Source organism: Pleurodeles waltl, chromosome 2_2 (genome assembly GCF_031143425.1).
Source record: "Pleurodeles waltl isolate 20211129_DDA chromosome 2_2, aPleWal1.hap1.20221129, whole genome shotgun sequence".
NCBI lineage: Eukaryota > Metazoa > Chordata > Amphibia > Caudata > Salamandridae > Pleurodeles > Pleurodeles waltl.
The window spans coordinates 1,025,947,864-1,025,961,857 of NC_090439.1; positions in this window are offsets into that span (position 1 = coordinate 1,025,947,864).

Genomic DNA, 13,994 nt, shown 5'->3' on the forward strand with positions numbered 1-13,994 from the left:
GTCAACACTGAGTTCTCCAAAACATATAAAGTATGATTACAGAATCTAGATGACTGAATATGGCACAGCAGAGTACCCCGGAGTAATGCAAAGCTGTGCAGTGCACTGCCTTGTGTCACCTTGCTTCAAGCTGGCATTCCAATGGGTGGTGGATGGTTGTTTCCATGCTACCACTCATGAGTTTTGATTTTAAAGTACCTTGAGAGCTCCTGCGGCGCAGGTTGCCATTTTGTAGGGCATTTCTCTGGACTTCATCGCCCAGGTTCCCTTGGCCCAAGGAGGAGGGGTCAGGGTGTTGCTGCCACCTGATCACTGACACGCTCTTTAAAACTCCTTAAGATCCAATGTGGCGCAAGGCACCATATTGCTGGGCATTTGTCTGGACCCCATCGCTCAGGTTCCCTTGGCACAAGGAGGAGGGGCCAGGGTGTTTCCGACACCTGATCACAGCTATTGGCTTTAAAGCGCCTTCAGAAATCCAGAGTCACGGGATGCCATATTGCTGGGCATTTCTCCGGACTCCATCGCTCAGGTTCAAGGAGGAGGAGCCAGGGTGTTGCTGCCACCTGATCATCGCCACACGCTTTCAAGTGTCTTGAGATCTTCCACAGTGTGGGATGCTGTTTTACTGAGCATTTCTCTGGGATCCATCGCCTAGGTTCCTTCGGCTCAAGGACGAGGGGCCAGGGTGGTGCCGCCACCTGATCACCGCGACCTGCGGGACGTGCTCAGGCAGAGCCCGTGAGAAACTCGGGCCAAGGATGGGCCCATCCTGTGCCTGTCGGTGCCAGGAAGAGATAGGGCAGTGCCACCCCTCTTGGGTTTTTGTGCCGGGAATTGGTTTCTGTCTGCGTAAGAGTCCACGTCTTCATACTGTTCTAATGTCAACAGCTCAGTTTTGTGACTGTGTGTTTTTCTGTGGCAGGACTAAAGCACCAGCCACTCCACTCACCCAACTGTGATTCTGGGATTAATTATCGGGGAGCAGCAGACTTTGTGCAGTTATAATTGCAATTGTGTCCACTTTTCTGCTCTCAAAAGGATGGTGCTTTATTTCTTTGCTATGGGTAAAGGTAAAGCAACAGATATTTTGCAGGGGAAAAGGGTCTAAAACCTTAAAGCAGCAGGGCCCCCGCCGCCTCATGGATCAGAAGATAAATTGACCGTCAAAGACATTGATATCTTAATAGAGGAAGCCGAAAAACTTTTAGGAGGAGGAGATTCTAGTAATCCACAGCCGGTTCAGCCTCGAAGAAGGTCCAGTCTATCTTTTTGAGGAAACAAAAGCTAACAAAACTCAGACCTTGCGTGATCAGTCAAATTTTGGTACTCACTTGCCAAAACAAAAGGACGATGTATCTGTGTTGAAGTTTACTACTACTTTGCCAGAACTAGCATTCACGGATCATGTCCCCATACCATTGTCGCCATCGATAATATGTGTGAATAGATTTTTTCCTCTCGCAAATTCTACCCTAGCCCCAGCTCCCGCAGAAGGTCCTGTAGCGTTACCAGACGTTTCCTCTCCCCATGATACATTTACTACCGACTGATATAGTTATAGCAACCAAAAAGGCATGCGGGGAATTGGTCCGATATGGCTCTTTTGATCCAAAATCTCCAGGTCCAAAGTGGTCTCATTAATGAGAGCAATAGGCCAGCTGAAATCTGCTGTCAGGTCATCTGGTTTTTCTAATGGTGACCAGGGGCATACTGGCCCACTTACACTTCCCTAATGAACACAAAAAAGTGAGACAAACCAAAGAGTTGTGATTCATAAAGCATCTCGCCCTACCTCTTCTTCTTTCAAGGCACCTTCTGTGAAGGGCGGCGGTTGTCCACCTCCTACTAATATGTAATGGCCTTCAGCACCTTCGCCTACACATATGGATAGAATAAGCGGGTGTCTGCCTTTTATTAATATGTATCGATTAACAGCTCTCTTGTCTACCTATGTGGATAGAAAGAGCCATTGTGCCCTTGTCCTAGCAGGGGCTGAGCTAGGTCTAGAATTAATTTATAAACATCTGATACGCTGGAGAACACCTTATATATAGTCAAGGTTCCTATCCTTAGCAACAAAGTATATGAAGACTAGAAATCTTTTATAAATGAAAGCATACATCATATACACTGTCGTTCCATAGTTCGCTCTGACCTTTTGTATCCAAGGTGCTTTCCTGACCTCTCCAAACCATCAGGGCGCTTTGACTGCAGAAGGCTAAAGCTGGGGGCAAAGGAGTTTCTGGGTTTATGGCAAATCCTTTCTTCTATCTCAACATCTAGGTTTAAATTAAAACCATTTTACCACAGTGTACCAACCAGTGAAAGAAAGGACACACCCAGTGAGGTGCAGGAGACCTTGGGGACCTTTATGATTGATTGCCTGGATGATGGGGCTCAGATATCTAACAGCACACCATGGTTTTCCCATAACACTATGTAACCCCCCTCAAAAAAGAGTATCACATTGCAGGAGGCCCAATCTAGCATCGAACCTCAGATTAATAGTAATCTTTTATCAAAGATCATAGAGGGGATCACGGCCAAGATTGCAGATCTTACTTGGGAGGCCTTATCAAAGGATTAAATAGGCTAAGGTGGTATCAAACCTGGGCATTAGAGATCAGATGGACCAAGCATTAGGGCTTGCTGTGTCAGAATTAGAAAATCTGAATCATACTCAGCAGGACTAGTCCTGGGACCTCAATATTTCTAGTGTAATGAAACTCGGTTTAATACGCCTGGGTAGTGTTTTATGCACTCGGGTCACTCTACTCATCCCCCTCCTTTATTGGGGCATACATGGTTTAATAAAGCCTGTAATGATAAGAAAAATGAGCTCCAGCAAGCTCTCATTTGTGGGAAAATTCCTCTGATCCATGAAAAAAGGAATGAATGTAAACAGGACCAACTAAGAGCCCATGGTGATTGAGAGTCCCGTATGTGGGAAAACATATATGATGCGGGCATCCAGAAAGATACCAGGAAATTCTGGAGAATGGTGACCAACTGTGATCATCACCCTACCACACTGCTGGCAGATTCTATTTCCCCAGAAGCATGACATACTTATTTTTCGGATCTTTATCAGCAGGCACCTAGGATGCTGAAGGATCTCTCTGTTTGCAAGAGGGATTCCCCTCCTCACCAGTGGATCTTAAGTTGGAATGAGTGAGCAATTCCATTAAAGCGATTAAAGCTATAGTACCGGGTAAAGCAGAGGGCCGGATTGTGTCCCAGGTAATTTCTTTCTTGCAGACATAGAGGGCTTTGAAATGTATTTTAATGTGTTAACAAATCTTATTCTTAGGGAGTACTAGTATTTTGTCCAGCTGGAAGGCTGCAGAAATTATCTTCATTTTTTAGAAGGGTGTGAAGGACTCGTCCCTAAATTACAGACTGATCACCTTATTGATGTTGCCCAAAAAGTCTTTGCAAGGCAAATCTTAGGGAAATTAGAGGGGTGGATCGAGGACCATGAGGCCCTCTTCCCCCTGCAGGTGGGGTCTCAAAAAGGGATCAGTACAATTGATTAGATTTTCATACTTCTACTAATTTACTGGAAGACAGTTCTTCTACAAAAGGCGCATCTTTACTTGGTCTTTGTAGACCTGAAATCCCCGTTTGATTTTGTACTGCATGAAAAGCTGTAGAAGATCCTCAAGAAAAGTGAGTTTCATCTTGATCTTCTGGACATTCTGGTTTGCCTTCACGACGAAACATACGCAGAAGTTAGGAGGAGAGCTCACTGAACGAATCCTCATACTAAAAAGAGTTTTCCAAGGGTGCGTTCTTGCCCTGACACCTTTTTCTGTATAGCTTAATGATGTGGCCTCCTACTTAGAGGACACTAAAAAGTATCCCCACAACTGGCTGGATGAAAGACGCCGCTCCTATTGTTTGCTGACAATATTTTACTGATGTTAAAGTCCCCTAGTGGCCTCTAACGTTTAGTGGACAAGTTTGCAGCCTTTTGTTCTGAGTGGGGTCTGGTGATCAATCATGCAAAAACAAAGTTTATGGTCCCCAGACCACATAAGACTTTTAGGGGGCTCAATATTGTTGGAGGGCAGCCTGTTGGATAAGGTTTCCAAATGTACTTATCGGAGTATTAAGTTAACCAGTTATATTTCCTGGTCACCCCAGGTTGAGAGGAGCAGCTTGAACCTGTCTCGGCATTCTGCTGCCATTTTTAGATTTTATAGGTTATCATGAGCCAGGAACATATCCCCTGCTCTACATGACTATAGGGCCAAGACTGAGGGGAGAGCCCTTTATGGGGCTGAGGTGTGGGGCAATGTTGATCTGACCCCATTGGGGTGGCAGAGAATACATTCTTAATAGCACTAACTAACCTCCCAAAAAACACCCAGCATGACCTGGGAATGGAAGCCATGGTCCACAAGGCCCAACTCAAGCCACTGTTGTTTTGGCAAAGGTTGAAGTACTCCCCGGACCTTGTGGATTATTATAATTCCTTTCAGGATGTGGTTTCTTATGATAACTCAGGTAAAATTAAGTGGATGTGCAAGGTAAAATTTTTTTTATCCCAAATAGTTTCGGTGAACTGTGGTCTTCCACGCCCACTACAAAATATATCTCAAGGGCTGCCCTAAAAAATGCATACTGGGCGCACACTCATGATGTTGAATATGTGAGCACCATACAAGGGTCCTTAGTTGGTAGGTTTTTAGAGTCTGAGGCGGTCTTTGAGCCATTTTTAGATTACATTTTCGTTCTCAGCTGCAAGGATGCTATATCTTAAATTTCGCAATGTCACGCTACCACTATCGTCCATGCAAGCCAGGTGGAATTCCCGCAGTTGTATGTGCACCTTATGTCCGACCTGTAAGCAAGTGGAGGGATCCTTAGCTCATTTTATTTTCTTCTGCCCCTCATGTGCCCAGCCTAGGAAGGCATGGATCATTCCTTTATACAAACAACTAGGCTGCAGACAGCATAAGAATGATTTATGACTTTTCTGTACTGAGTCCATGCAGATTATTGTCTGAACAGTATCTGTTGTGGAGTTGGTCCATTAGATCTAAAGTGGTGGCCCTGGTCTCTTAGTTTCCCAATATCGCTGGAGCATTAGCTCTAGTCTTCTGTATCTTTTATTGCTTTTATATGGTTTTCTTAAATTCAATACTGTATTTGTATACGTTGACCTAATTTCCATTTGAGGATGTAGACTTGTTATGCTATGGTTAATGTGATTTGTGGTATGGTTTCTTTTATGCATTTGTACTTTATGCATTGTTTTGTTTGTGTATTTGTGTGGTTGAAAAATACAGAATAAAGTATTTTGATGATGATTATTAGTTGTTGGGCTTTGGCCTCTCTGCAGGGTCACCCCCAAACCGTTTGCCTTCACTCCTCCTATATTTTTGCTGAATACGTTTTTGTTGGCATTTGGAAACTGTGCACTCTACCACTGCTAATCAGTGCAAATGTGTTTGTGCTCTCTCCTCTACATATTGTAAAATTATTGGCTTACACCTGATTGGAATATTTAATTTACTTAAATTTACTTATAGGAACCTTGTAGAGTAGTATACCAGGACTGTAAATGAAATACTATTAGTTTGCCGCCAGAGCTTGGTGTGCCAGCCACTTAAGTAGCCTCTTAATATATGTCCCAGGGCTGCCATTGCAGGCTGAATGCAGTTGTAAACTGCCAATTTGACTTGGAAATATAACCCCCATGCCAACCTTAAACTCCCCTTTTATTGCAAATAAGTCATCCCTCAGGCAGGCCCTAGGTAACTCATAGAGCAAGGTGCATTATAATGAAAGACTAGGGAATGTACTTTTAAGTTTTACATGTCCTGGTACTGAAAACCTGCTAAATTTGTTTTTGACTACTGTGAGGTCTACCACTCCCGTAGGATAACATTGGGTTGCCGTATTACAAGTAATAGAGCTAACTTTTGATTGGGAACAGGTAAATGTTTCATGTTTGGTGTCTGAGAAATTGTAATTAGAAATGCTCTTTAATGGTAAAGTTGGATATTAAGTTAAAATTTTGAAAAGTGCTACTTCTAGAAAGTTGGCATTTCCTGCCTTAGATATTTGGTACCTGTCCTAAATCACATGACTGGGTGTAGTTGGAAGCTGGTCTTTGTTTATTCCCCCCAGACAGCCACACAATAGAGGGATTAGGTGTGCCTGGATGGGCCATCAACTTGAAGGATGTGGGGGTCAGAGCTGGGTATATTTCCACTTGCAAATAAAAAGGCTGTGCTCTGCCTTCACACAAAGGACATGTCACCCCTGTATTGTATATGCAGCCAGGTTGGATCCATGACAGAGGAGTCAGGAAACTTCAGGCACTTTGTATGTAATTATCTAGAAATGGGTCCTACTTCAAAGGAGGCACATGGTATAAAACAGGACCATTGGACTCACTTTTCAGTACACTTCCTGGACCTGCTGAAGGACTCTCAGAAGATTGTCTGCTGTTGTGGCCTGCTGTGTACTCCACAAAACTGCTTTGCTGCACCTGAAAGGACTGTTTTGCTGCCTGAAGCCTGACTTGAACCCTCAGAGGCCTGCCATGCTGCTTGAGCCCTGTTTCAACACTTGAACCCAGGACTGTCAGAGTGACTCCACTGGCTACTTAGCTGGCCTCCTGATCAAAGCCTCAGGGATAGAGAAGGCTCCAACTATCTTGAACCCACATATGGACCCAGCCTAAGTGAGTCCTAACCCCCCAAGCGGTGCCCCTGCAGTCTTGGGCCCTTGGTGGTGGTGATAAATGTGCCCAGATAAGCAAAATCTAAAACATTCGACTTGGAAACCTTTTTTGCTAAAAACTGATCTGAGCAGAACAGAGAGAAGACCGGGACCAACCTGTGTGTTTATTCACCGAAGGTGCATCACCGGTGGACCTAACTTTGTGGCAGCTCCCGCTACATTCTTCTCAGCAGCAAACCCTGTTCAGCGGTCCTTCGTTCAAGAAGTATGCAGGCCTCATGGAACTTTTGTCGGCTACTGCCTACTTCCTCATCCTGCTGGAGTTTTTTGACTTCCAAAAAAGAGACTAGGGCCCATATTTATACTTTTTTAGCGCCGCATTTGCGTCGCTTTTTTACGCAAAAGCGGCGCAAACTTACAAAATGCAATTGGATTTTGTAAGTTTGCGCCGCTTTTGCGTCAAAAAGCGGCGCAAACGCGGCACTAAAAAAGTAGAAATATGGGCCTAAGTCCAAAGGTAGAAATCTTCACCGCAGCTTTGCCCCGTGGCTCCCTGGCAATGATGCTCCCTCCCAGGAAAATGCCTGCAGCCTTACCCCACTGAACTGTACCTTCTCAGAACAGTTTTTCTCAGAATTTCTTTCTAAGTCTGAATGTAAGTGCAGACCAGGCCCAATCCACTTCTTGGCCCGACAGGATCCCCGTTGCAGTCGACCAAATTTTTGAATTTGACCTGGTCTTGAATGACTAGATGTCTGCTGTTGGGACATTGATCTTTTAGGCTATAGTTTGTACCATAAACTTAAAAAATTCATAACTTCAGTTCTACTGACTGGATTGTTGCTGTTCTGTGTCAAATAATTCATTACAAGTTACTCTATTTTTCTAAATTTGTGTGGGAATTTTTCTGTGTTATATTTGTGTTCTGCATAAATACTTTACACATTGCCTCTAAATCAAGGGTAAATGCTTTTGTGCCAAGCTATCAGAAGGTTAAGCACAGCTTACTTTAGTGACTTTGATGGTTCACCCTGGCAGGGATTGTAGCTGTTGCTTGAACAGAGGTCACCCCCTTCAACCAGCTACCCAATTTCTCAGATTAGTCAATCTGCACACAATGTGGAGATTCATTAGTCAATCTGCACACAGATGTGGAGATTCATTCCTTAGATGGAAGATCTGCGCCCCTTAGCGCCACCCTAATTCCACCATTGTAGCGCCGTATTTAAAATACTGCGCACCATGACGGTAGTTAGGGGAACTAGCATCATCATTTTTTACGCTAGTCTGGCGCGTTGCAGGATTAGTTTAAAAATGGTGACGCTAATCCTGCGAAGCACCCAGAGGCCCATTGTAATCAATGGGAGCCTCTCTTTAACGCCTGCACTTAGCAGGTGTTAAAAAATGCCAATAAAAATGCCGTAAGGGAATCTCATAGATTCTGTTGCACCATTTTAAGCCCCCCCAGAACCGGGACACCCCCCTTGCATACATTTTGCCTGGCACAGGCATAATGTGGCACAAGGGGTTAGAAAGTGGCGCAATGCAAGCACTTTGCCACTTTGTAAATATGGAGTGGTGTTTTTCCCCTTCCAACACCACATAAGTGTCAAATATATGATGCTAATGTGGCGTTGGAACGGCACAAGGCTAGAATAAATCTGGCCCTCATTTTCGGGACCAGACTTAATTGAATTTAGTAGTATCAAGAGTTGTATTACCCTGCTGCAGTAGGCCTTGTTAGAATGAAGCAAGGTAATACAGTTGTTAAGATAGTTTGGGCCTTTATGGGCAACTGTAAGGGTTATAAATGTCACTCCGGTCACAATGGGTAACCTGTGCCTATCTCTGCAAGCATACACAATATGGTCTCTAAATGGAATATTTTTCAAAGCCATAACTTCTGTGTTTTTGGCAACTTAACCTTGACAAATTGCACTGAGTGGTGCCAACAGGACGGGGTATTCCGTAAGTCTGCTTCGACCACCACAAAAGCATGTGCACATTTGGCACTATTATCCTTGTCAAGAAAAGGCCTGGTGATAGTGCGATGAAGCTATCATAGCATTGGTTTGACCACCCATCAACATAAGTGAATCAATAATTATGCTATATGTCTTGCCTAGCCTCTGATCACAGCATCATTCTCTTCAATTATAAATAATGTATATTTTTCTTTTAATTTACTGGACAAGTGGCCGGACCATCCCATCAATAACACATTTCTTAATCTGTTAAGATTTAACATTAACATTAAACCTATTTACACACATCCATTCATTTATGATTTGAAAAATGTGGTCCTACCAAGTTTAATCTGCCACAATTGTTTTCGCTATTGGCAAGATGATCTGTCTATTGCCCACTTAGTAGAAACAAATAGATACGTTATGTAGATCATCCTCTCCATAAAAGAGAAAAAAAACATGAAAATCATAACAAGACATTATACCAATACAACAGACCATGTGTAGGCTGAATATATACATTGAATACAAGTGGTTTCAGGACCCAGCCCTGCTGGATTCCATGCAATAACTGCTTTCATGATGATTTAGCCTCATCAGGTTTTACTGCAGCTTTGCATCCAGATAGAAATAAGGTGAACAATTGTGTTGCTATGTTCCCAGATGCTTACAACAGTCTTAAGCACATAATTTCTGGGATAACTTATCTCCATTCTGCTAAACAAGAGATGTTTCTTTTTTTGCAGGTTATAAATAGTGCACACTTGGCCTAACATATTAGAGCACTTTACAATAACACTAGATTCCCCAAAATCAGTTTTCCAGTTTTGCCTCCAGACAGCGATTGCACTGTCCGCAGGGGAAATTCCTTGCAGACTGAAAGCTTAAAGGTACTTACAGCCCGCCCATTACTTGCAATTGGCTGGCTTCCATGTCCTCTTGTTTCATTGATTCTTGTTGGTTAGTGGCTCCATGCTTCCTTCTGGGTTTCGAATTTCTGTCCCTGCTGTGGAGCATAGACCAACTACAGTTTCCTGTCTGCGGACGTGTCCTTCCAGAGGTACTTCTTTTATACTTTTAGACATGCACACTCTAAGAGTGCATGTGACTGCAGTCTGCCGTCCCTCCCCAGCTGTCCTTGCTTTTCCTGACTCCCACCTACCTCCCCCATCAGTAGTCTTCCCCAAACCTTCTTCCTTACCCCCACTTCTGTTGCTTGCCACGTCCTGCTGTCTGTTTTCTTTGTGCCATCTCACCTTCCTCTATTCCTCATCTTCCACCAACTCCCTTCCCCATCCACCCTTGTATTGCTTTCCTGTCCTACACTATTTCCCCACTCCCACTGTCCACACCCATGTGCCCTCTGGCCCTCCCGTCCACAACAAAAAATATTAACAAAGTAAAAATGCAAATGGGTTAAAAAGCGGTATGACGCGGACAACGCTAATGCTTTTTTTATTTACTTTAAGGAATGTTGCACATCAGCTCATGTGGCAGTGTGACAACTCTAGAAAAATATTGACAATGCCAAAAGATCTTGCATAGCAAAACATGTTGGCTTTGCCTATCGGGCAGAATTTTGCAAATTCGATTAATCATCTGCTCCAGTGCATTATTGAATGAAGGTACCTTTAGATGACTTAAATATCAACATCTTAGAATTCAGTTGTTGGAGGGGGTAAGGGAGACAACTGCATTGTTGTACCACAATTAAATACAGGGCCAGGTTACCAAGAAAGTGGCGCATTGGTCTTGGTGCGCCACTTTTCTTGTGTGCCCCTACCGCCACCTAACGACACCATAGTTGCCCCATATTTACAAAACAGCACACCATGGCGCACATTAGGCCAATAGCATAAAATTATTTGACGTTATTGTGGTGCTTTGCTGCACTAGAGTCAAAACGTTTGACGCTAGTGCAGCAAAGTGCAAGGAGGCCCATTGATTACAATAGGTGTGTCACTTTAACGTCTTCATTGAGCAGGCGTTAACAATGAAGCCAAAAATGATGCAGTGAAATCTTGTAGATTTCACTGCAACATTTTAATGGGCCTCCTAACACCAGAACTCCTCCCTTGCATACATTATGCCTGACGCAGGCCTAATGTGGCGCAAGGTGGCACACATGCATTGTGCCACTTTGTTAACAGTGCCTCCTTGAGCCGCTTTAGCCTAAAAAAAAATTACCCTAGTGTGGCGCAAGGATGCACTAGGGACTTGTAAGTCCGTCCCTCGGTCAGTGTGTGCATATCGACAATGTAAACTGTTGCCCGCACGACTCATAAACAATGTTCTTTTGCGTGTTGCTTCTAAGGCAGTCATTGTACTACAGGTGAACTGGAACTGTGTGGTGTAATTAAGTTAGCAGATAAATAAAACCTCCCCTGATTTTGCGTTTGGAAATAAATTTTAATCCAAACCATCCTGCCTGAAGGGATAATGGAAACCTGGCTTCATTTGGAGAACTCTGGGCAGCACCTGAGCGCTGCAGATTTTTAATTTTAAGTGCTAACCACGTCCTGTAAGGTTACAACTTTATTAGTTTATTGATCTGTATTTAAATAGTGTCATACAGAATATGAACATAGAGCTGGTAAAATACCAACTCCCTCATTTACATTAAGGAGATGCCTGAAAAAAACTCCAAAAAGGAGAATGATTCATGTGCCATCACTCTATATGTAAAACGTCATGTGCAAAGCCAGCACATTGAAAAATCTGTGCCAACCCCCTACTCTGCCCAAATATGTCTGCAAAAAATTCAAGCTGCAGCGAAAACCACAATCCTTACGTCTTGAGCTAGAAGCCTACTAATGTCTGATTTTCTGCTCTGGTTCAAGGATTTTCTGGAACCCAGGATAATTTAAATTGTGCTGTTCTAATGGTCCCTTTGCCCTAGTTAAAAGGACGTTTTCGAGCCATTTGTTACCACTGGACATTTTCTATTGTCCATCTGTACAGAAGTCGTAAATTAGCTGCATGACTTTTATGTCTTGTGGTTAAGGATCCGAAAATTAAGCCGGCCAGGAAGCCAGTGGTAAGCAGTAAATGCACCGACTGAAAACTGAAGAAGTGAAATTGTTCCTCATAAAGCAGATATGTGCTTTACCCCTCCCTTTTCCAATCGATCCTGCCACTAGAAAAACGTGACTTCAGATAAGAGCATGGCTATTGTAGGCAGGTATGTTCCACCTGTTTCTGGGCACTGGTTTCTTGGGATTACATGGAAAACTGAAAATAGTCCAATGTCTACTCTTCCTAGTTAAAGCAACATGTTTTGCAACTGGGAGCTGTGTGCATATTTAGATGTTTAGTTACTCGTCTAATATAAGTCCCTGCAGAACCTGCGGCCCAGGGGGTGGAGGAAATTCAGCCTACGTCCTGTGCATAATTCTGAGATTTGGGAGTGTAGAGCAACCGCAACCCAGCACCACCACCACATTCTGCTGGGCCATCATTTCTCGTTACACCACGTGAGAAGGATGTTCCAGGTGTGAAGGTTCCTATGCTGTGCCTTATGCATGGTGTATGACTGCTGCTCAGTGCAACAGTCGAAGTTGTCTTGCTTCAAGATTTGCGTGTGAGGAAAACAGGTGTTGTTGCTTTTCATGTTGTATGAATTATGTAGTGCTCTCATGTCTGGTGGGTGAGAGAGCATAATGCTGACCATACTTAAGTAGTTACATGGGGGGGGCAAAACATATGCATCTTTTGCCATTATCAGATATTGGAAAATTGCCCTCTCTGAAGGGTAATCCCAAACTTTTTGCCTTTCTCCTCCTCTTTTTCTGACCTTGGTTTTGTTGGCTTTAGGACTCTGTGCATGTGATCTCTCTCCCTAAAACATGCCAACATTGGCTCATACCCAATTGGCATATTTAATTTACTTGTAAGTCCCTAGTAAAGTGCACTACATGTGCCCAGGGCCTGTCAATTAAATGCCACTAGTGTCTTGCAGCACTGATTGTGCCACCCACATAAGTATCCCCTTAACCATGTCTCAGGCCTACCGTTGCAAACCCTGTGTGTGTAAGTTCACTGCCTCTTTGACTTGGCATTTAAAACTAATTGCTAGGGTATGCGTGCTATGTAAGTAAAAGGCAGGACATATATTTGTAAGTTTTACTTGTCTTGGTAGTAAAAATTTCCCAAAGTCGTTTTTCACTATTGTGGAGCCTGCTCCTCTCATAGGCCAGCACTAGAGATTCCCTTATATACTTTTAAGTGTTAATTTCTGATCTGAAAGGAGTAGCATTGTCATGTTTGGTATGGTTGGAATGGTTTTGAGAAATCCAGCTTACTGTTGAAGCTGGATTTAACAATACTATTTTAGAATTACACTTTTAGAAAGTAGGCATTTCTCTGCACTCTGTGCCATGCAGCCTGTCTCCAGTCCATATGTGGTCTGTGCTGGTTGACAGCTCCCTTTGTGCATTCCACCCAGATAGCCATAAACACCGGACACTCAGTTGCATCTGCATTCACCTGAATCCTGATGGGTCTTCCTGGGCAGTAATGGTGGAGGGGCTCTCACATGTCAAAGACTACTGGCCTGACCTTACACAAAGGACTAATAACCCCACAGATCTCCTGGCAGACAAAACTTGGTTGAAAGGGGAACTGGTGCACGTCAAAACCACTCTTTGAAGTTTCCCCTACTTCAAAGTCACATTTGGGTATATACACAGGGTATGTACCCCATCAAATCAAACTCTTCTGGACTTAAAACTGGACTCTGTCAGAGGGACTGCAGTGCTGCCCAAAGGACTCATCTGAACTGCTTTTCTGAAAGGACTGCTCTCCTGCTTGTTGCCCTACCGCCCTACTGCCTGCTGCCCTCGACTCCCCTGGAAGGACTTTGCCTTACTCCACAAGAGCTCTCCAAGAGCTTGGATTGTGCTTGCCTCCTGTTAAGAAGTCTCAGGGCCATCAAAGACTTCATCGGAGGGAGAAAATCCACAGTGCCGGAAAATTTGACGCAGCGCCTGCAGAATTGACCCAGCAGAAAAATCATTGCATTGCCTGCTAGATCGATGCAGCACATGCTTCATCACCAGAGAGCATTTTGGATTTCACACGCATCGTCCCTAGGTGTCAAATTTTCCCTGCACTGCAGTGAGGAACTAAGCCTGAGAGCCCAGAAATTGACACATCAACTTGCCTGTGAGGAAAGAATCAATGCATCACCTCCACTGTGCTGGGAAAACTGACGCATCGCTTTACTTTCCAATGCATCACCTCCTCTGTAACCTCTGCAACCTTATTTTTGATGCATTCCGGGTACTGCGTGCTAAAAGTATACAACTACTGACTCCTACGGATTAAGAC